General features: G+C 63.6%; 6 non-coding genes across 6 annotated transcripts; all 6 read right to left on the bottom strand.

Annotated features, from left to right (window-relative positions):
• Positions 1 to 3,332: 3,332 nt before the first annotated feature.
• On the bottom strand, positions 3,333 to 3,451 carry LOC142865107 (5S ribosomal RNA). The gene has a single exon (XR_012915409.1). It is a non-coding gene; the product is annotated as a 5S ribosomal RNA (ribosomal RNA).
• Positions 3,452 to 6,990: 3,539 nt separating this feature from the next.
• Positions 6,991 to 7,109, bottom strand: LOC142865109 (5S ribosomal RNA). Its single transcript, XR_012915411.1, has one exon. It is a non-coding gene; the product is annotated as a 5S ribosomal RNA (ribosomal RNA).
• Positions 7,110 to 10,650: 3,541 nt separating this feature from the next.
• On the bottom strand, positions 10,651 to 10,769 carry LOC142865110 (5S ribosomal RNA). The gene has a single exon (XR_012915412.1). It is a non-coding gene; the product is annotated as a 5S ribosomal RNA (ribosomal RNA).
• A 3,544-nt stretch (positions 10,770 to 14,313) lies between these two features.
• On the bottom strand, positions 14,314 to 14,432 carry LOC142865111 (5S ribosomal RNA). The gene has a single exon (XR_012915413.1). It is a non-coding gene; the product is annotated as a 5S ribosomal RNA (ribosomal RNA).
• Positions 14,433 to 17,978: 3,546 nt separating this feature from the next.
• On the bottom strand, positions 17,979 to 18,097 carry LOC142865112 (5S ribosomal RNA). Its single transcript, XR_012915414.1, has one exon. It is a non-coding gene; the product is annotated as a 5S ribosomal RNA (ribosomal RNA).
• Positions 18,098 to 21,632: 3,535 nt separating this feature from the next.
• On the bottom strand, positions 21,633 to 21,751 carry LOC142865113 (5S ribosomal RNA). The gene has a single exon (XR_012915415.1). It is a non-coding gene; the product is annotated as a 5S ribosomal RNA (ribosomal RNA).
• Positions 21,752 to 22,133: the final 382 nt, after the last annotated feature.

Raw genomic sequence — 22,133 nt, forward strand, 5'->3', positions numbered from 1 at the left:
TGGGGGGCTGTCTCTCTATACACACACACACACACACACACACACACACACTCACACTCACACTCACTCACTCACACTCACACAAGATGCGCCTCCACGGCTGGACTCGCCAAGGTGGAGACCTTCCAGCCCCCTTCCTCTCCTCGCCTGGCCCACCCCCAGCTCGTGGCCGCCGCCGCCGCCGCCGCCGCCGCCGATTGCGCACGCGCGGGTCGCCCGCCCTTTGACCCCAGGCAGGGTCCGCCATCCCCGACAACCCCTTTCAGCTGCGCCCCCCACCCTGTGGGTGGGCTGCCGCCTATTCCCCCGGGCCCGGGCTGGGGCACAGCGCATGGGGGAGGGGAGCGAGTGTATGGGGCGTCTCTCTCTCTCTCTAGGGATGTGTCCCATGGGTGGGGTGGCGTGGTTTGTGGGGCGCTGAAGAAATCAGTCCCCTCCATCTCCTACCTCTGGAAAACGCCCAAGCCCTTGGAGAACTGCCGGCAACGCGACCGTGGGGGCCGGGACCCTCCTCTGTGTCCTCCTGTGGCCCAGTCCAAGGGGCCTGGGCCTGGCCGGGGCTGCATTGGACCCCGACCACCCTGGCGTGTGGACTCGCTAAAAATCGGCGATTAGATATTGGATTCCAGCTTCATTGAGGTCATTTCACTAATGAGTGCACCGGAAAGAGTTTCCTAATCCATCTGTGAGGGTGGCAACTGAAAGAGAATTTTAAAGCTGACAGAATAGGCGAGGAAAGGCATAGGAGATTTCCACACCCAGTAAGGAAGCCTTTCCCGAAATGGAAGAAAGAAACGAGCAAACAGAAACACCGGTAGCCCGCCAGGATCAGAGTCTGCCCCCGAGAGAAAGTACCCTGACCAGGTTCACCCGTGGGTGGGTGGCGAGCTAGCGGCATTCAGAAGAGCGAGGCCCGCAGTCTGTGCAGAAGACACCTGCACTCGGGTGTGTGTGGCGGCACGATTCACAAGCAGCTCCAGATGTTAAGCCAAGGAGAAGCCAGGGAGTTCCCAACGCCCCAGGTGTCCTCAGCCCACGACTGGCTGCTGGGGGAATGCGAAGCCCGGCTCCTTGTCTCAGAGCCCTTGTCTCAGAGCGGGACAACCAGGAGGTGTGACGTACACCCCGGGGTTCCCAGGAGGATCAGGCTGAAGCTGGGACTTGGCCTGAAAGTGTCCCCTCGCATGGCCACCCCCTTCCCCTTCCTGCTCCTCTACTCCTGGTGCCCCTCCATCCAGGGGCCAGACCTTAAAGAGTCACCCGCAAGAGAATCCTGGTCCCAAAGGAGCCTTCTGGGGGACCCGTGCTGAGAGAGGTTGTGGGCATGGCCCGCTGGGGCTCTGCCCGACCCAGGGCTGAGAGATGCAACCTCCCAGCTCTGGGTCCCTGCAGGGGAAGCGTTGGCAAGCACAGGGCCAGTCCTCCAAAGGCCCAGGTGCAGGGAGCCCAGGCCAAGCAGCCTGTGGAAGAAGCCACCCCGGGAACACGACTGCAGGCCACGGCCCTTCCCACCTCCTCCTCCTCCTCCTCCTGCTCCTCCACCCCCCCCCGACCTCCCACCCCCCCACCCCACCCCCCGACATGGCGCAGGGCTCAGAGACACCTCAGACACTTGCTACCCAAAGTGCAAAGGGCATCAGTTGCTCCTCCAAACCCCCCCCCTGCCCAGCAGACCGCGTTGTCCAGCCAGCCCCCGGGCCTCCCTGGGGTGCCCAGCACAAAAGTGCAGACAACCACCGGACCCTCAATCTCAGTTTTCGGATGTTTTTGCCACTCTAAGGACCCGCAGGCCAGCTGGGCCTTCTGGCAGGACAGAGAGCCCCGGAATCCGACGTGGAGAGCTGGGTGTACGTCCCCACGAGGAGGCGGTCCCCACCTCCGCGGCTCTCCCCTTGCGGGGGGGAAAAGCAGCCACGGGGCCTCAGAGAAGACACCAGGCTGGGCGCCCGCCCCACAGTGGGGGCACGTCCCCCGCAGGCCACTTAGCGCCGGCCGCTGGCCGGCGGACGGTTGGGTGGCGCGAGACGCTGCGGCCGCCCTGCTACCGGGTCCCTGGGAGGGCGTCCTGGAACCAGCGTCCACACCAAGCCCTTGGAAGGCCCAGGCGACGGAGGAGCCCCGTCAGGCAGGGGCCGAGGACGGTGACGGCCCGGGCGGGGAGGAGCGTGTCAGGCAGGGGCAGAGGACGGTGACAGGTGACAGGCCGGGCGGGAAGGAGTCAGTCAGGCAGGGGCCGAGGAGGAGACGGGCTGGGTAAGGGTTAGGGTTAGAGTCAGGGCACAAGTCACAATCGCAAAGACCTGGAAGCGACCCGAGTGCCCATCGACCCACGAGTGCGTAAATGAAATGTGGCGCGTGGACACCACGGAGTGCTATTCAGCTAGGAGGAGCAGCGGTGAGAGGGCACCTCTCGTGGTTCTCCTGGCCAGAGCTGGAACCCGTTCCAGTAAGCCAGGTAGCCCAAGAATGGACACACGAGCACCACGTGCTCGCGCTCACCAGCAAATGGGTACGAACCGACGGACACCCAAGTGGACACAGAGGAATCACCTTCATCGGGTGGGTGTCGGGCGGGTGGGGGGAGGGGATGGGCATACACCTCCATTAGGAATGGGGTGGGTGCGCACCGACTGGGGGATGGGCGCACTTGAGGCTCTGACCCGAGGGGGGAGGCTGGGAGAGGGCAACGTACCCGACCTTAACATTGGTACCCCCACAATACGCTGGAACAACATCAGAGGTAAATGAATAAGAACACAGGGGGGAGGGGGGCACGGGCAACACATGTCACCTTAATACTTGGACTCCCATCATCTGCTTGAAAAGAGAGAGAAAAGAAAATGCAATCATAGAGATAAGAGACACTTTTTAAAAATAATGAATCCGAAGAGAAAAGTAAAAGGAGGCCTGTGGAGCAGGTCTGGGTGTGACTCCGGATCCCCCAACATCAGGTGCCACCACCAAAGATTCCTACGTGTAGCCCATAGAACCCCAAAAGCAACGGGACGAGTTCTGGTCACATACTCCCTCAAAATGACATCCTGGCCTTCTTCTGGAACTCCCTCCCCTCTCAGACTCTCAAGGTTTCCTCCAGCGTGTCGGTTCCCACAGAGCAGACCTTTGGTCTGAGACCTGACAGTCCAGAAGCCACGCATGCTGCCGCGTGACGGCGGTGTCGCGGCTTGGGACAAGAGGAGGCCCCACGGTGCGGGCTGGGGCGCCAGGCACCGCGGCGGGCGCTGAGGGTGGGGGTGACCCCCACCCCGGGCCGCCGACTCGCTCCCAGAAAGGGGACAGAACAAGAGGCAAAACAAAAAAAAAAAAGAAGAAGAAGCCTACGGCACCCGGTATTCCCAGGCGGTCTCCCATCCAAGTACTAACCAGGCCCGACCCTGCTTAGCTTCCGAGACCAGACGAGATCGGGCGCGTTCAGGGTGGTGTGGCCCTAGACGGCGGAGGGCGCCCCTGCCCCGCTCAAGAAGCCGAGCCTCTCTGCGCTTCCCCGCCGCCTCCTCCCCCCGCCCCAGGCCCCGCGCCGGCGCTGACCCGCACCGGGCCGGGCCTGTTGAGTTCACCGGCCGGGTCCGGCGGGCTCCGAGGGACGGGGGTGACAGGCGGGGCCGGGCGGGGCGGGCAGGGAGCGGCGGGCCGGGGTGGGGGGCTGTCTCTCTATACACACACACACACACACACACACACACACTCACACTCACTCACTCACACTCACACAAGATGCGCCTCCACGGCTGGACTCGCCAAGGTGGAGACCTTCCAGCCCCCTTCCTCTCCTCGCCTGGCCCACCCCCAGCTCGTGGCCGCCGCCGCCGCCGCCGCCGCCGCCGCCGCCGCCGCCGCCGATTGCGCACGCGCGGGTCGCCCGCCCTTTGACCCCAGGCAGGGGCCGCCATCCCCACAACCCCTTTCAGCTGCGCCCCCCACCCTGTGGGTGGGCTGCCGCCTATTCCCCCGGGCCCGGGCTGGGGCACAGCGCATGGGGGAGGGGAGCGAGTGTATGGGGCGTCTCTCTCTCTCTCTAGGGATGTGTCCCATGGGTGGGGTGGCGTGGTTTGTGGGGCGCTGAAGAAATCAGTCCCCTCCATCTCCTACCTCTGGAAAACGCCCAAGCCCTTGGAGAACTGCCGGCAACGCGACCGTGGGGGCCGGGAACCTCCTCTGGGTCCTCCTGTGGCCCAGTCCAAGGGGCCTGGGCCTGGCCGGGGCTGCATTAGACCCCGACCACCCTGGCGTGTGGACTCGCTAAAAATCGGCGATTAGATATTGGATTCCAGCTTCATTGAGGTCATTTCACTAATGAGTGCACCGGAAAGAGTTTCCTAATCCATCTGTGAGGGTGGCAACTGAAAGAGAATTTTAAAGCTGACAGAATAGGCGAGGAAAGGCATAGGAGATTTCCACACCCAGTAAGGAAGCCTTTCCCGAAATGGAAGAAAGAAACGAGCAAACAGAAACACCGGTAGCCCGCCAGGATCAGAGTCTGCCCCCGAGAGAAAGTACCCTGACCAGGTTCACCCGTGGGTGGGTGTCGAGCTAGCGGCATTCAGAAGAGCGAGGCCCGCAGTCTGTGCAGAAGACACCTGCACTCGGGTGTGTGTGGCGGCACGATTCACAAGCAGCTCCAGATGTTAAGCCAAGGAGAAGCCAGGGAGTTCCCAACGCCCCAGGTGTCCTCAGCCCACGACTGGCTGCTGGGGGAATGCGAAGCCCGGCTCCTTGTCTCAGAGCCCTTGTCTCAGAGCGGGACAACCAGGAGGTGTGACGTACACCCCGGGGTTCCCAGGAGGATCAGGCTGAAGCTGGGACTTGGCCTGAAAGTGTCCCCTCGCATGGCCACCCCCTCCCCTTCCTGCTCCTCTACTCCTGGTGCCCCTCCATCCAGGGGCCAGACCTTAAAGAGTCACCCGCAAGAGAATCCTGGTCCCAAAGGAGCCTTCTGGGGGACCCGTGCTGAGAGAGGTTGTGGGCATGGCCCGCTGGGGCTCTGCCCGACCCAGGGCTGAGAGATGCAACCTCCCAGCTCTGGGTCCCTGCAGGGGAAGCGTTGGCAAGCACAGGGCCAGTCCTCCAAAGGCCCAGGTGCAGGGAGCCCAGGCCAAGCAGCCTGTGGAAGAAGCCACCCCGGGAACACGACTGCAGGCCACGGCCCTTCCCACCTCCTCCTCCTCCTCCTCCTGCTCCTCCACACCCCCCGACCTCCCACCCCCCCACCCCACCCCCCGACATGGCGCAGGGCTCAGAGACACCTCAGACACTTGCTACCCAAAGTGCAAAGGGCATCAGTTGCTCCTCCAAACCCCCCCCCCTGCCCAGCAGACCGCGTTGTCCAGCCAGCCCCCGGGCCTCCCTGGGGTGCCCAGCACAAAAGTGCAGACAACCACCGGACCCTCAATCTCAGTTTTCGGATGTTTTTGCCACTCTAAGGACTCGCAGGCCAGCTGGGCCTTCTGGCAGGACAGAGAGCCCCGGAATCCGACGTGGAGAGCTGGGTGTACGTCCCCACGAGGAGGCGGTCCCCACCTCCGCGGCTCTCCCCTTGCGGGGGGGAAAAGCAGCCACGGGGCCTCAGAGAAGACACCAGGCTGGGCGCCCGCCCCACAGTGGGGGCACGTCCCCCGCAGGCCACTTAGCGCCGGCCGCCGGCCGGCGGACGGTTGGGTGGCGCGAGACGCTGCGGCCGCCCTGCTACCGGGTCCCTGGGAGGGCGTCCTGGAACCAGCGTCCACACCAAGCCCTTGGAAGGCCCAGGCGACGGAGGAGCCCCGTCAGGCAGGGGCCGAGGACGGTGACGGCCCGGGCGGGGAGGAGCGTGTCAGGCAGGGGCAGAGGACGGTGACAGGTGACAGGCCGGGCGGGAAGGAGTCAGTCAGGCAGGGGCCGAGGAGGAGACGGGCTGGGTAAGGGTTAGGGTTAGAGTAAGGGCACAAGTCACAATCGCAAAGACCTGGAAGCGACCCGAGTGCCCATCGACCCACGAGTGCGTAAATGAAATGTGGCGCGTGGACACCACGGAGTGCTATTCAGCTAGGAGGAGCAGCGGTGAGAGGGCACCTCTCGTGGTTCTCCTGGCCAGAGCTGGAACCCGTTCCAGTAAGCCAGGTAGCCCAAGAATGGACACACGAGCACCACGTGCTCGCGCTCACCAGCAAATGGGTACGAACCGATGGACACCTAAGTGGACACAGAGGAATCACCTTCATCGGGTGGGTGTCGGGCGGGTGGGGGGAGGGGATGGGCATACACCTCCATTAGGAACGGGGTGGGTGCGCACCGACTGGGGGATGGGCGCACTTGAGGCTCTGACCCGAGGGGGGAGGCTGGGAGAGGGCAACGTACCCGACCTTAACATTGGTACCCCCACAATACGCTGGAACAACATCAGAGGTAAATGAATAAGAACACAGGGGGGAGGGGGGCACGGGCAACACATGTCACCTTAATACTTGGACTCCCATCATCTGCTTGAAAAGAGAGAGAAAAGAAAATGCAATCATAGAGATAAGAGACACTTTTTAAACATAATGAATCCGAAGAGAAAAGTAAAAGGAGGCCTGTGGAGCAGGTCTGGGTGTGACTCCGGATCCCCCAACATCAGGTGCCACCACCAAAGATTCCTACGTGTAGCCCATAGAACCCCAAAAGCAACGGGACGAGTTCTGGTCACATACTCCCTCAAAATGACATCCTGGCCTTCTTCTGGAACTCCCTCCCCTCTCAGACTCTCAAGGTTTCCTCCAGCGTGTCGGTTCCCACAGAGCAGACCTTTGGTCTGAGACCTGACAGTCCAGAAGCCACGCATGCTGCCGCGTGACGGCGGTGTCGCGGCTTGGGACAAGAGGAGGCCCCACGGTGCAGGCTGGGGCGCCAGGCACCGCGGCGGGCGCTGAGGGTGGGGGTGACCCCCACCCCGGGCCGCCGACTCGCTCCCAGAAAGGGGACAGAACAAGAGGCAAAACAAAAAAAAAAAAAAGAAGAAGCCTACGGCACCCGGTATTCCCAGGCGGTCTCCCATCCAAGTACTAACCAGGCCCGACCCTGCTTAGCTTCCGAGACCAGACGAGATCGGGCGCGTTCAGGGTGGTGTGGCCCTAGACGGCGGAGGGCGCCCCTGCCCCGCTCAAGAAGCCGAGCCTCTCTGCGCTTCCCCGCCGCCTCCTCCCCCCGCCCCAGGCCCCGCGCCGGCGCTGACCCGCACCGGGCCGGGCCTGTTGAGTTCACCGGCCGGGTCCGGCGGGCTCCGAGGGATGGGGGTGACAGGCGGGGCGGGGCGGGGCGGGGCGGGCAGGGAGCGGCGGGCCGGGGTGGGGGACTGTCTCTCGATACACACACACACACACACACACACACACACTCACACTCACTCACTCACACTCACACAAGATGCGCCTCCACGGCTGGACTCGCCAAGGTGGAGACCTTCCAGCCCCCTTCCTCTCCTCGCCTGGCCCACCCCCAGCTCGTGGCCGCCGCCGCCGCCGCCGCCGCCGCCGCCGCCGCCGATTGCGCACGCGCGGGTCGCCCGCCCTTTGACCCCAGGCAGGGGCCGCCATCCCCACAACCCCTTTCAGCTGCGCCCCCCACCCTGTGGGTGGGCTGCCGCCTATTCCCCCGGGCCCGGGCTGGGGCACAGCGCATGGGGGAGGGGAGCGAGTGTATGGGGCGTCTCTCTCTCTCTCTAGGGATGTGTCCCATGGGTGGGGTGGCGTGGTTTGTGGGGCGCTGAAGAAATCAGTCCCCTCCATCTCCTACCTCTGGAAAACGCCCAAGCCCTTGGAGAACTGCCGGCAACGCGACCGTGGGGGCCGGGAACCTCCTCTGGGTCCTCCTGTGGCCCAGTCCAAGGGGCCTGGGCCTGGCCGGGGCTGCATTAGACCCCGACCACCCTGGCGTGTGGACTCGCTAAAAATCGGCGATTAGATATTGGATTCCAGCTTCATTGAGGTCATTTCACTAATGAGTGCACCGGAAAGAGTTTCCTAATCCATCTGTGAGGGTGGCAACTGAAAGAGAATTTTAAAGCTGACAGAATAGGCGAGGAAAGGCATAGGAGATTTCCACACCCAGTAAGGAAGCCTTTCCCGAAATGGAAGAAAGAAACGAGCAAACAGAAACACCGGTAGCCCGCCAGGATCAGAGTCTGCCCCCGAGAGAAAGTACCCTGACCAGGTTCACCCGTGGGTGGGTGGCGAGCTAGCGGCATTCAGAAGAGCGAGGCCCGCAGTCTGTGCAGAAGACACCTGCACTCGGGTGTGTGTGGCGGCACGATTCACAAGCAGCTCCAGATGTTAAGCCAAGGAGAAGCCAGGGAGTTCCCAACGCCCCAGGTGTCCTCAGCCCACGACTGGCTGCTGGGGGAATGCGAAGCCCGGCTCCTTGTCTCAGAGCCCTTGTCTCAGAGCGGGACAACCAGGAGGTGTGACGTACACCCCGGGGTTCCCAGGAGGATCAGGCTGAAGCTGGGACTTGGCCTGAAAGTGTCCCCTCGCATGGCCACCCCCTTCCCCTTCCTGCTCCTCTACTCCTGGTGCCCCTCCATCCAGGGGCCAGACCTTAAAGAGTCACCCGCAAGAGAATCCTGGTCCCAAAGGAGCCTTCTGGGGGACCCGTGCTGAGAGAGGTTGTGGGCATGGCCCGCTGGGGCTCTGCCCGACCCAGGGCTGAGAGATGCAACCTCCCAGCTCTGGGTCCCTGCAGGGGAAGCGTTGGCAAGCACAGGGCCAGTCCTCCAAAGGCCCAGGTGCAGGGAGCCCAGGCCAAGCAGCCTGTGGAAGAAGCCACCCCGGGAACACGACTGCAGGCCACGGCCCTTCCCACCTCCTCCTCCTCCTCCTCCTGCTCCTCCACCCCCCCCGACCTCCCACCCCCCCACCCCACCCCCCGACATGGCGCAGGGCTCAGAGACACCTCAGACACTTGCTACCCAAAGTGCAAAGGGCATCAGTTGCTCCTCCAAACCCCCCCCCCCTGCCCAGCAGACCGCGTTGTCCAGCCAGCCCCCGGGCCTCCCTGGGGTGCCCAGCACAAAAGTGCAGACAACCACCGGACCCTCAATCTCAGTTTTCGGATGTTTTTGCCACTCTAAGGACCCGCAGGCCAGCTGGGCCTTCTGGCAGGACAGAGAGCCCCGGAATCCGACGTGGAGAGCTGGGTGTACGTCCCCACGAGGAGGCGGTCCCCACCTCCGCGGCTCTCCCCTTGCGGGGGGGAAAAGCAGCCACGGGGCCTCAGAGAAGACACCAGGCTGGGCGCCCGCCCCACAGTGGGGGCACGTCCCCCGCAGGCCACTTAGCGCCGGCCGCCGGCCGGCGGACGGTTGGGTGGCGCGAGACGCTGCGGCCGCCCTGCTACCGGGTCCCTGGGAGGGCGTCCTGGAACCAGCGTCCACACCAAGCCCTTGGAAGGCCCAGGCGACGGAGGAGCCCCGTCAGGCAGGGGCCGAGGACGGTGACGGCCCGGGCGGGGAGGAGCGTGTCAGGCAGGGGCAGAGGACGGTGACAGGTGACAGGCCGGGCGGGAAGGAGTCAGTCAGGCAGGGGCCGAGGAGGAGACGGGCTGGGTAAGGGTTAGGGTTAGAGTCAGGGCACAAGTCACAATCGCAAAGACCTGGAAGCGACCCGAGTGCCCATCGACCCACGAGTGCGTAAATGAAATGTGGCGCGTGGACACCACGGAGTGCTATTCAGCTAGGAGGAGCAGCGGTGAGAGGGCACCTCTCGTGGTTCTCCTGGCCAGAGCTGGAACCCGTTCCAGTAAGCCAGGTAGCCCAAGAATGGACACACGAGCACCACGTGCTCGCGCTCACCAGCAAATGGGTACGAACCGATGGACACCTAAGTGGACACAGAGGAATCACCTTCATCGGGTGGGTGTCGGGCGGGTGGGGGGAGGGGATGGGCATACACCTCCATTAGGAATGGGGTGGGTGCGCACCGACTGGGGGATGGGCGCACTTGAGGCTCTGACCCGAGGGGGGAGGCTGGGAGAGGGCAACGTACCCGACCTTAACATTGGTACCCCCACAATACGCTGGAACAACATCAGAGGTAAATGAATAAGAACACAGGGGGGAGGGGGGCACGGGCAACACATGTCACCTTAATACTTGGACTCCCATCATCTGCTTGAAAAGAGAGAGAAAAGAAAATGCAATCATAGAGATAAGAGACACTTTTTAAAAATAATGAATCCGAAGAGAAAAGTAAAAGGAGGCCTGTGGAGCAGGTCTGGGTGTGACTCCGGATCCCCCAACATCAGGTGCCACCACCAAAGATTCCTACGTGTAGCCCATAGAACCCCAAAAGCAACGGGACGAGTTCTGGTCACATACTCCCTCAAAATGACATCCTGGCCTTCTTCTGGAACTCCCTCCCCTCTCAGACTCTCAAGGTTTCCTCCAGCGTGTCGGTTCCCACAGAGCAGACCTTTGGTCTGAGACCTGACAGTCCAGAAGCCACGCATGCTGCCGCGTGACGGCGGTGTCGCGGCTTGGGACAAGAGGAGGCCCCACGGTGCGGGCTGGGGCGCCAGGCACCGCGGCGGGCGCTGAGGGTGGGGGTGACCCCCACCCCGGGCCGCCGACTCGCTCCCAGAAAGGGGACAGAACAAGAGGCAAAACAAAAAAAAAGAAGAAGAAGAAGCCTACGGCACCCGGTATTCCCAGGCGGTCTCCCATCCAAGTACTAACCAGGCCCGACCCTGCTTAGCTTCCGAGACCAGACGAGATCGGGCGCGTTCAGGGTGGTGTGGCCCTAGACGGCGGAGGGCGCCCCTGCCCCGCTCAAGAAGCCGAGCCTCTCTGCGCTTCCCCGCCGCCTCCTCCCCCCGCCCCAGGCCCCGCGCCGGCGCTGACCCGCACCGGGCCGGGCCTGTTGAGTTCACCGGCCGGGTCCGGCGGGCTCCGAGGGACGGGGGTGACAGGCGGGGCCGGGCGGGGCGGGGCGGGGCGGGCAGGGAGCGGCGGGCCGGGGTGGGGGGCTGTCTCTCTATACACACACACACACACACACACACACACACACTCACACTCACACTCACTCACTCACACTCACACAAGATGCGCCTCCACGGCTGGACTCGCCAAGGTGGAGACCTTCCAGCCCCCTTCCTCTCCTCGCCTGGCCCACCCCCAGCTCGTGGCCGCCGCCGCCGCCGCCGCCGCCGCCGATTGCGCACGCGCGGGTCGCCCGCCCTTTGACCCCAGGCAGGGGCCGCCATCCCCACAACCCCTTTCAGCTGCGCCCCCCACCCTGTGGGTGGGCTGCCGCCTATTCCCCCGGGCCCGGGCTGGGGCACAGCGCATGGGGGAGGGGAGCGAGTGTATGGGGCGTCTCTCTCTCTCTCTAGGGATGTGTCCCATGGGTGGGGTGGCGTGGTTTGTGGGGCGCTGAAGAAATCAGTCCCCTCCATCTCCTACCTCTGGAAAACGCCCAAGCCCTTGGAGAACTGCCGGCAACGCGACCGTGGGGGCCGGGACCCTCCTCTGTGTCCTCCTGTGGCCCAGTCCAAGGGGCCTGGGCCTGGCCGGGGCTGCATTGGACCCCGACCACCCTGGCGTGTGGACTCGCTAAAAATCGGCGATTAGATATTGGATTCCAGCTTCATTGAGGTCATTTCACTAATGAGTGCACCGGAAAGAGTTTCCTAATCCATCTGTGAGGGTGGCAACTGAAAGAGAATTTTAAAGCTGACAGAATAGGCGAGGAAAGGCATAGGAGATTTCCACACCCAGTAAGGAAGCCTTTCCCGAAATGGAAGAAAGAAACGAGCAAACAGAAACACCGGTAGCCCGCCAGGATCAGAGTCTGCCCCCGAGAGAAAGTACCCTGACCAGGTTCACCCGTGGGTGGGTGGCGAGCTAGCGGCATTCAGAAGAGCGAGGCCCGCAGTCTGTGCAGAAGACACCTGCACTCGGGTGTGTGTGGCGGCACGATTCACAAGCAGCTCCAGATGTTAAGCCAAGGAGAAGCCAGGGAGTTCCCAACGCCCCAGGTGTCCTCAGCCCACGACTGGCTGCTGGGGGAATGCGAAGCCCGGCTCCTTGTCTCAGAGCCCTTGTCTCAGAGCGGGACAACCAGGAGGTGTGACGTACACCCCGGGGTTCCCAGGAGGATCAGGCTGAAGCTGGGACTTGGCCTGAAAGTGTCCCCTCGCATGGCCACCCCCTTCCCCTTCCTGCTCCTCTACTCCTGGTGCCCCTCCATCCAGGGGCCAGACCTTAAAGAGTCACCCGCAAGAGAATCCTGGTCCCAAAGGAGCCTTCTGGGGGACCCGTGCTGAGAGAGGTTGTGGGCATGGCCCGCTGGGGCTCTGCCCGACCCAGGGCTGAGAGATGCAACCTCCCAGCTCTGGGTCCCTGCAGGGGAAGCGTTGGCAAGCACAGGGCCAGTCCTCCAAAGGCCCAGGTGCAGGGAGCCCAGGCCAAGCAGCCTGTGGAAGAAGCCACCCCGGGAACACGACTGCAGGCCACGGCCCTTCCCACCTCCTCCTCCTCCTCCTCCTGCTCCTCCACCCCCCCCCGACCTCCCACCCCCCCACCCCACCCCCCGACATGGCGCAGGGCTCAGAGACACCTCAGACACTTGCTACCCAAAGTGCAAAGGGCATCAGTTGCTCCTCCAAACCCCCCCCCTGCCCAGCAGACCGCGTTGTCCAGCCAGCCCCCGGGCCTCCCTGGGGTGCCCAGCACAAAAGTGCAGACAACCACCGGACCCTCAATCTCAGTTTTCGGATGTTTTTGCCACTCTAAGGACCCGCAGGCCAGCTGGGCCTTCTGGCAGGACAGAGAGCCCCGGAATCCGACGTGGAGAGCTGGGTGTACGTCCCCACGAGGAGGCGGTCCCCACCTCCGCGGCTCTCCCCTTGCGGGGGGGAAAAGCAGCCACGGGGCCTCAGAGAAGACACCAGGCTGGGCGCCCGCCCCACAGTGGGGGCACGTCCCCCGCAGGCCACTTAGCGCCGGCCGCTGGCCGGCGGACGGTTGGGTGGCGCGAGACGCTGCGGCCGCCCTGCTACCGGGTCCCTGGGAGGGCGTCCTGGAACCAGCGTCCACACCAAGCCCTTGGAAGGCCCAGGCGACGGAGGAGCCCCGTCAGGCAGGGGCCGAGGACGGTGACGGCCCGGGCGGGGAGGAGCGTGTCAGGCAGGGGCAGAGGACGGTGACAGGTGACAGGCCGGGCGGGAAGGAGTCAGTCAGGCAGGGGCCGAGGAGGAGACGGGCTGGGTAAGGGTTAGGGTTAGAGTCAGGGCACAAGTCACAATCGCAAAGACCTGGAAGCGACCCGAGTGCCCATCGACCCACGAGTGCGTAAATGAAATGTGGCGCGTGGACACCACGGAGTGCTATTCAGCTAGGAGGAGCAGCGGTGAGAGGGCACCTCTCGTGGTTCTCCTGGCCAGAGCTGGAACCCGTTCCAGTAAGCCAGGTAGCCCAAGAATGGACACACGAGCACCACGTGCTCGCGCTCACCAGCAAATGGGTACGAACCGACGGACACCCAAGTGGACACAGAGGAATCACCTTCATCGGGTGGGTGTCGGGCGGGTGGGGGGAGGGGATGGGCATACACCTCCATTAGGAATGGGGTGGGTGCGCACCGACTGGGGGATGGGCGCACTTGAGGCTCTGACCCGAGGGGGGAGGCTGGGAGAGGGCAACGTACCCGACCTTAACATTGGTACCCCCACAATACGCTGGAACAACATCAGAGGTAAATGAATAAGAACACAGGGGGGAGGGGGGCACGGGCAACACATGTCACCTTAATACTTGGACTCCCATCATCTGCTTGAAAAGAGAGAGAAAAGAAAATGCAATCATAGAGATAAGAGACACTTTTTAAAAATAATGAATCCGAAGAGAAAAGTAAAAGGAGGCCTGTGGAGCAGGTCTGGGTGTGACTCCGGATCCCCCAACATCAGGTGCCACCACCAAAGATTCCTACGTGTAGCCCATAGAACCCCAAAAGCAACGGGACGAGTTCTGGTCACATACTCCCTCAAAATGACATCCTGGCCTTCTTCTGGAACTCCCTCCCCTCTCAGACTCTCAAGGTTTCCTCCAGCGTGTCGGTTCCCACAGAGCAGACCTTTGGTCTGAGACCTGACAGTCCAGAAGCCACGCATGCTGCCGCGTGACGGCGGTGTCGCGGCTTGGGACAAGAGGAGGCCCCACGGTGCGGGCTGGGGCGCCAGGCACCGCGGCGGGCGCTGAGGGTGGGGGTGACCCCCACCCCGGGCCGCCGACTCGCTCCCAGAAAGGGGACAGAACAAGAGGCAAAACAAAAAAAAAAAAGAAGAAGAAGCCTACGGCACCCGGTATTCCCAGGCGGTCTCCCATCCAAGTACTAACCAGGCCCGACCCTGCTTAGCTTCCGAGACCAGACGAGATCGGGCGCGTTCAGGGTGGTGTGGCCCTAGACGGCGGAGGGCGCCCCTGCCCCGCTCAAGAAGCCGAGCCTCTCTGCGCTTCCCCGCCGCCTCCTCCCCCCGCCCCAGGCCCCGCGCCGGCGCTGACCCGCACCGGGCCGGGCCTGTTGAGTTCACCGGCCGGGTCCGGCGGGCTCCGAGGGACGGGGGTGACAGGCGGGGCCGGGCGGGGCGGGGCGGGGCGGGCAGGGAGCGGCGGGCCGGGGTGGGGGGCTGTCTCTCTATACACACACACACACACACACACACACACACACTCACACTCACACTCACTCACTCACACTCACACAAGATGCGCCTCCACGGCTGGACTCGCCAAGGTGGAGACCTTCCAGCCCCCTTCCTCTCCTCGCCTGGCCCACCCCCAGCTCGTGGCCGCCGCCGCCGCCGCCGCCGCCGCCGATTGCGCACGCGCGGGTCGCCCGCCCTTTGACCCCAGGCAGGGTCCGCCATCCCCGACAACCCCTTTCAGCTGCGCCCCCCACCCTGTGGGTGGGCTGCCGCCTATTCCCCCGGGCCCGGGCTGGGGCACAGCGCATGGGGGAGGGGAGCGAGTGTATGGGGCGTCTCTCTCTCTCTCTAGGGATGTGTCCCATGGGTGGGGTGGCGTGGTTTGTGGGGCGCTGAAGAAATCAGTCCCCTCCATCTCCTACCTCTGGAAAACGCCCAAGCCCTTGGAGAACTGCCGGCAACGCGACCGTGGGGGCCGGGACCCTCCTCTGTGTCCTCCTGTGGCCCAGTCCAAGGGGCCTGGGCCTGGCCGGGGCTGCATTGGACCCCGACCACCCTGGCGTGTGGACTCGCTAAAAATCGGCGATTAGATATTGGATTCCAGCTTCATTGAGGTCATTTCACTAATGAGTGCACCGGAAAGAGTTTCCTAATCCATCTGTGAGGGTGGCAACTGAAAGAGAATTTTAAAGCTGACAGAATAGGCGAGGAAAGGCATAGGAGATTTCCACACCCAGTAAGGAAGCCTTTCCCGAAATGGAAGAAAGAAACGAGCAAACAGAAACACCGGTAGCCCGCCAGGATCAGAGTCTGCCGCCGAGAGAAAGTACCCTGACCAGGTTCACCCGTGGGTGGGTGGCGAGCTAGCGGCATTCAGAAGAGCGAGGCCCGCAGTCTGTGCAGAAGACACCTGCACTCGGGTGTGTGTGGCGGCACGATTCACAAGCAGCTCCAGATGTTAAGCCAAGGAGAAGCCAGGGAGTTCCCAACGCCCCAGGTGTCCTCAGCCCATGACTGGCTGCTGGGGGAATGCGAAGCCCGGCTCCTTGTCTCAGAGCCCTTGTCTCAGAGCGGGACAACCAGGAGGTGTGACGTACACCCCGGGGTTCCCAGGAGGATCAGGCTGAAGCTGGGACTTGGCCTGAAAGTGTCCCCTCGCATGGCCACCCCCTTCCCCTTCCTGCTCCTCTACTCCTGGTGCCCCTCCATCCAGGGGCCAGACCTTAAAGAGTCACCCGCAAGAGAATCCTGGTCCCAAAGGAGCCTTCTGGGGGACCCGTGCTGAGAGAGGTTGTGGGCATGGCCCGCTGGGGCTCTGCCCGACCCAGGGCTGGGAGATGCAACCTCCCAGCTCTGGGTCCCTGCAGGGGAAGCGTTGGCAAGCACAGGGCCAGTCCTCCAAAGGCCCAGGTGCAGGGAGCCCAGGCCAAGCAGCCTGTGGAAGAAGCCACCCCGGGAACACGACTGCAGGCCACGGCCCTTCCCACCTCCTCCTCCTCCTCCTCCTGCTCCTCCACCCCCCCCGACCTCCCACCCCCCCACCCCACCCCCCGACATGGCGCAGGGCTCAGAGACACCTCAGACACTTGCTACCCAAAGTGCAAAGGGCATCAGTTGCTCCTCCAAACCCCCCCCCCCTGCCCAGCAGACCGCGTTGTCCAGCCAGCCCCCGGGCCTCCCTGGGGTGCCCAGCACAAAAGTGCAGACAACCACCGGACCCTCAATCTCAGTTTTCGGATGTTTTTGCCACTCTAAGGACCCGCAGGCCAGCTGGGCCTTCTGGCAGGACAGAGAGCCCCGGAATCCGACGTGGAGAGCTGGGTGTACGTCCCCACGAGGAGGCGGTCCCCACCTCCGCGGCTCTCCCCTTGCGGGGGGGAAAAGCAGCCACGGGGCCTCAGAGAAGACACCAGGCTGGGCGCCCGCCCCACAGTGGGGGCACGTCCCCCGCAGGCCACTTAGCGCCGGCCGCCGGCCGGCGGACGGTTGGGTGGCGCGAGACGCTGCGGCCGCCCTGCTACCGGGTCCCTGGGAGGGCGTCCTGGAACCAGCGTCCACACCAAGCCCTTGGAAGGCCCAGGCGACGGAGGAGCCCCGTCAGGCAGGGGCCGAGGACGGTGACGGCCCGGGCGGGGAGGAGCGTGTCAGGCAGGGGCAGAGGACGGTGACAGGTGACAGGCCGGGCGGGAAGGAGTCAGTCAGGCAGGGGCCGAGGAGGAGACGGGCTGGGTAAGGGTTAGGGTTAGAGTCAGGGCACAAGTCACAATCGCAAAGACCTGGAAGCGACCCGAGTGCCCATCGACCCACGAGTGCGTAAATGAAATGTGGCGCGTGGACACCACGGAGTGCTATTCAGCTAGGAGGAGCAGCGGTGAGAGGGCACCTCTCGTGGTTCTCCTGGCCAGAGCTGGAACCCGTTCCAGTAAGCCAGGTAGCCCAAGAATGGACACACGAGCACCACGTGCTCGCGCTCACCAGCAAATGGGTACGAACCGATGGACACCTAAGTGGACACAGAGGAATCACCTTCATCGGGTGGGTGTCGGGCGGGTGGGGGGAGGGGATGGGCATACACCTCCATTAGGAATGGGGTGGGTGCGCACCGACTGGGGGATGGGCGCACTTGAGGCTCTGACCCGAGGGGGGAGGCTGGGAGAGGGCAACGTACCCGACCTTAACATTGGTACCCCCACAATACGCTGGAACAACATCAGAGGTAAATGAATAAGAACACAGGGGGGAGGGGGGCACGGGCAACACATGTCACCTTAATACTTGGACTCCCATCATCTGCTTGAAAAGAGAGAGAAAAGAAAATGCAATCATAGAGATAAGAGACACTTTTTAAAAATAATGAATCCGAAGAGAAAAGTAAAAGGAGGCCTGTGGAGCAGGTCTGGGTGTGACTCCGGATCCCCCAACATCAGGTGCCACCACCAAAGATTCCTACGTGTAGCCCATAGAACCCCAAAAGCAACGGGACGAGTTCTGGTCACATACTCCCTCAAAATGACATCCTGGCCTTCTTCTGGAACTCCCTCCCCTCTCAGACTCTCAAGGTTTCCTCCAGCGTGTCGGTTCCCACAGAGCAGACCTTTGGTCTGAGACCTGACAGTCCAGAAGCCACGCATGCTGCCGCGTGACGGCGGTGTCGCGGCTTGGGACAAGAGGAGGCCCCACGGTGCGGGCTGGGGCGCCAGGCACCGCGGCGGGCGCTGAGGGTGGGGGTGACCCCCACCCCGGGCCGCCGACTCGCTCCCAGAAAGGGGACAGAACAAGAGGCAAAACAAAAAAAAAAAAGAAGAAGAAGCCTACGGCACCCGGTATTCCCAGGCGGTCTCCCATCCAAGTACTAACCAGGCCCGACCCTGCTTAGCTTCCGAGACCAGACGAGATCGGGCGCGTTCAGGGTGGTGTGGCCCTAGACGGCGGAGGGCGCCCCTGCCCCGCTCAAGAAGCCGAGCCTCTCTGCGCTTCCCCGCCGCCTCCTCCCCCCGCCCCAGGCCCCGCGCCGGCGCTGACCCGCACCGGGCCGGGCCTGTTGAGTTCACCGGCCGGGTCCGGCGGGCTCCGAGGGACGGGGGTGACAGGCGGGGCGGGGCGGGGCGGGCAGGGAGCGGCGGGCCGGGGTGGGGGGCTGTCTCTCTATACACACACACACACACACACACACACACACACTCACACTCACACTCACTCACTCACACTCACACAAGATGCGCCTCCACGGCTGGACTCGCCAAGGTGGAGACCTTCCAGCCCCCTTCCTCTCCTCGCCTGGCCCACCCCCAGCTCGTGGCCGCCGCCGCCGCCGCCGCCGCCGCCGATTGCGCACGCGCGGGTCGCCCGCCCTTTGACCCCAGGCAGGGTCCGCCATCCCCGACAACCCCTTTCAGCTGCGCCCCCCACCCTGTGGGTGGGCTGCCGCCTATTCCCCCGGGCCCGGGCTGGGGCACAGCGCATGGGGGAGGGGAGCGAGTGTATGGGGCGTCTCTCTCTCTCTCTAGGGATGTGTCCCATGGGTGGGGTGGCGTGGTTTGTGGGGCGCTGAAGAAATCAGTCCCCTCCATCTCCTACCTCTGGAAAACGCCCAAGCCCTTGGAGAACTGCCGGCAACGCGACCGTGGGGGCCGGGACCCTCCTCTGTGTCCTCCTGTGGCCCAGTCCAAGGGGCCTGGGCCTGGCCGGGGCTGCATTGGACCCCGACCACCCTGGCGTGTGGACTCGCTAAAAATCGGCGATTAGATATTGGATTCCAGCTTCATTGAGGTCATTTCACTAATGAGTGCACCGGAAAGAGTTTCCTAATCCATCTGTGAGGGTGGCAACTGAAAGAGAATTTTAAAGCTGACAGAATAGGCGAGGAAAGGCATAGGAGATTTCCACACCCAGTAAGGAAGCCTTTCCCGAAATGGAAGAAAGAAACGAGCAAACAGAAACACCGGTAGCCCGCCAGGATCAGAGTCTGCCCCCGAGAGAAAGTACCCTGACCAGGTTCACCCGTGGGTGGGTGGCGAGCTAGCGGCATTCAGAAGAGCGAGGCCCGCAGTCTGTGCAGAAGACACCTGCACTCGGGTGTGTGTGGCGGCACGATTCACAAGCAGCTCCAGATGTTAAGCCAAGGAGAAGCCAGGGAGTTCCCAACGCCCCAGGTGTCCTCAGCCCACGACTGGCTGCTGGGGGAATGCGAAGCCCGGCTCCTTGTCTCAGAGCCCTTGTCTCAGAGCGGGACAACCAGGAGGTGTGACGTACACCCCGGGGTTCCCAGGAGGATCAGGCTGAAGCTGGGACTTGGCCTGAAAGTGTCCCCTCGCATGGCCACCCCCTTCCCCTTCCTGCTCCTCTACTCCTGGTGCCCCTCCATCCAGGGGCCAGACCTTAAAGAGTCACCCGCAAGAGAATCCTGGTCCCAAAGGAGCCTTCTGGGGGACCCGTGCTGAGAGAGGTTGTGGGCATGGCCCGCTGGGGCTCTGCCCGACCCAGGGCTGAGAGATGCAACCTCCCAGCTCTGGGTCCCTGCAGGGGAAGCGTTGGCAAGCACAGGGCCAGTCCTCCAAAGGCCCAGGTGCAGGGAGCCCAGGCCAAGCAGCCTGTGGAAGAAGCCACCCCGGGAACACGACTGCAGGCCACGGCCCTTCCCACCTCCTCCTCCTCCTCCTCCTGCTCCTCCACCCCCCCCCGACCTCCCACCCCCCCACCCCACCCCCCGACATGGCGCAGGGCTCAGAGACACCTCAGACACTTGCTACCCAAAGTGCAAAGGGCATCAGTTGCTCCTCCAAACCCCCCCCCTGCCCAGCAGACCGCGTTGTCCAGCCAGCCCCCGGGCCTCCCTGGGGTGCCCAGCACAAAAGTGCAGACAACCACCGGACCCTCAATCTCAGTTTTCGGATGTTTTTGCCACTCTAAGGACCCGCAGGCCAGCTGGGCCTTCTGGCAGGACAGAGAGCCCCGGAATCCGACGTGGAGAGCTGGGTGTACGTCCCCACGAGGAGGCGGTCCCCACCTCCGCGGCTCTCCCCTTGCGGGGGGGAAAAGCAGCCACGGGGCCTCAGAGAAGACACCAGGCTGGGCGCCCGCCCCACAGTGGGGGCACGTCCCCCGCAGGCCACTTAGCGCCGGCCGCTGGCCGGCGGACGGTTGGGTGGCGCGAGACGCTGCGGCCGCCCTGCTACCGGGTCCCTGGGAGGGCGTCCTGGAACCAGCGTCCACACCAAGCCCTTGGAAGGCCCAGGCGACGGAGGAGCCCCGTCAGGCAGGGGCCGAGGACGGTGACGGCCCGGGCGGGGAGGAGCGTGTCAGGCAGGGGCAGAGGACGGTGACAGGTGACAGGCCGGGCGGGAAGGAGTCAGTCAGGCAGGGGCCGAGGAGGAGACGGGCTGGGTAAGGGTTAGGGTTAGAGTCAGGGCACAAGTCACAATCGCAAAGACCTGGAAGCGACCCGAGTGCCCATCGACCCACGAGTGCGTAAATGAAATGTGGCGCGTGGACACCACGGAGTGCTATTCAGCTAGGAGGAGCAGCGGTGAGAGGGCACCTCTCGTGGTTCTCCTGGCCAGAGCTGGAACCCGTTCCAGTAAGCCAGGTAGCCCAAGAATGGACACACGAGCACCACGTGCTCGCGCTCACCAGCAAATGGGTACGAACCGACGGACACCCAAGTGGACACAGAGGAATCACCTTCATCGGGTGGGTGTCGGGCGGGTGGGGGGAGGGGATGGGCATACACCTCCATTAGGAATGGGGTGGGTGCGCACCGACTGGGGGATGGGCGCACTTGAGGCTCTGACCCGAGGGGGGAGGCTGGGAGAGGGCAACGTACCCGACCTTAACATTGGTACCCCCACAATACGCTGGAACAACATCAGAGGTAAATGAATAAGAACACAGGGGGGAGGGGGGCACGGGCAACACATGTCACCTTAATACTTGGACTCCCATCATCTGCTTGAAAAGAGAGAGAAAAGAAAATGCAATCATAGAGATAAGAGACACTTTTTAAAAATAATGAATCCGAAGAGAAAAGTAAAAGGAGGCCTGTGGAGCAGGTCTGGGTGTGACTCCGGATCCCCCAACATCAGGTGCCACCACCAAAGATTCCTACGTGTAGCCCATAGAACCCCAAAAGCAACGGGACGAGTTCTGGTCACATACTCCCTCAAAATGACATCCTGGCCTTCTTCTGGAACTCCCTCCCCTCTCAGACTCTCAAGGTTTCCTCCAGCGTGTCGGTTCCCACAGAGCAGACCTTTGGTCTGAGACCTGACAGTCCAGAAGCCACGCATGCTGCCGCGTGACGGCGGTGTCGCGGCTTGGGACAAGAGGAGGCCCCACGGTGCGGGCTGGGGCGCCAGGCACCGCGGCGGGCGCTGAGGGTGGGGGTGACCCCCACCCCGGGCCGCCGACTCGCTCCCAGAAAGGGGACAGAACAAGAGGCAAAACAAAAAAAAAAAAGAAGAAGAAGCCTACGGCACCCGGTATTCCCAGGCGGTCTCCCATCCAAGTACTAACCAGGCCCGACCCTGCTTAGCTTCCGAGACCAGACGAGATCGGGCGCGTTCAGGGTGGTGTGGCCCTAGACGGCGGAGGGCGCCCCTGCCCCGCTCAAGAAGCCGAGCCTCTCTGCGCTTCCCCGCCGCCTCCTCCCCCCGCCCCAGGCCCCGCGCCGGCGCTGACCCGCACCGGGCCGGGCCTGTTGAGTTCACCGGCCGGGTCCGGCGGGCTCCGAGGGACGGGGGTGACAGGCGGGGCCGGGCGGGGCGGGCAGGGAGCGGCGGGCCGGGGTGGGGGGCTGTCTCTCTATACACACACACACACACACACACACACACACTCACACTCACTCACTCACACTCACACAAGATGCGCCTCCACGGCTGGACTCGCCAAGGTGGAGACCTTCCAGCCCCCTTCCTCTCCTCGCCTGGCCCACCCCCAGCTCGTGGCCGCCGCCGCCGCCGCCG

This window comes from Microcebus murinus, chromosome 28, assembly GCF_040939455.1.
Source record: "Microcebus murinus isolate Inina chromosome 28, M.murinus_Inina_mat1.0, whole genome shotgun sequence".
NCBI lineage: Eukaryota > Metazoa > Chordata > Mammalia > Primates > Cheirogaleidae > Microcebus > Microcebus murinus.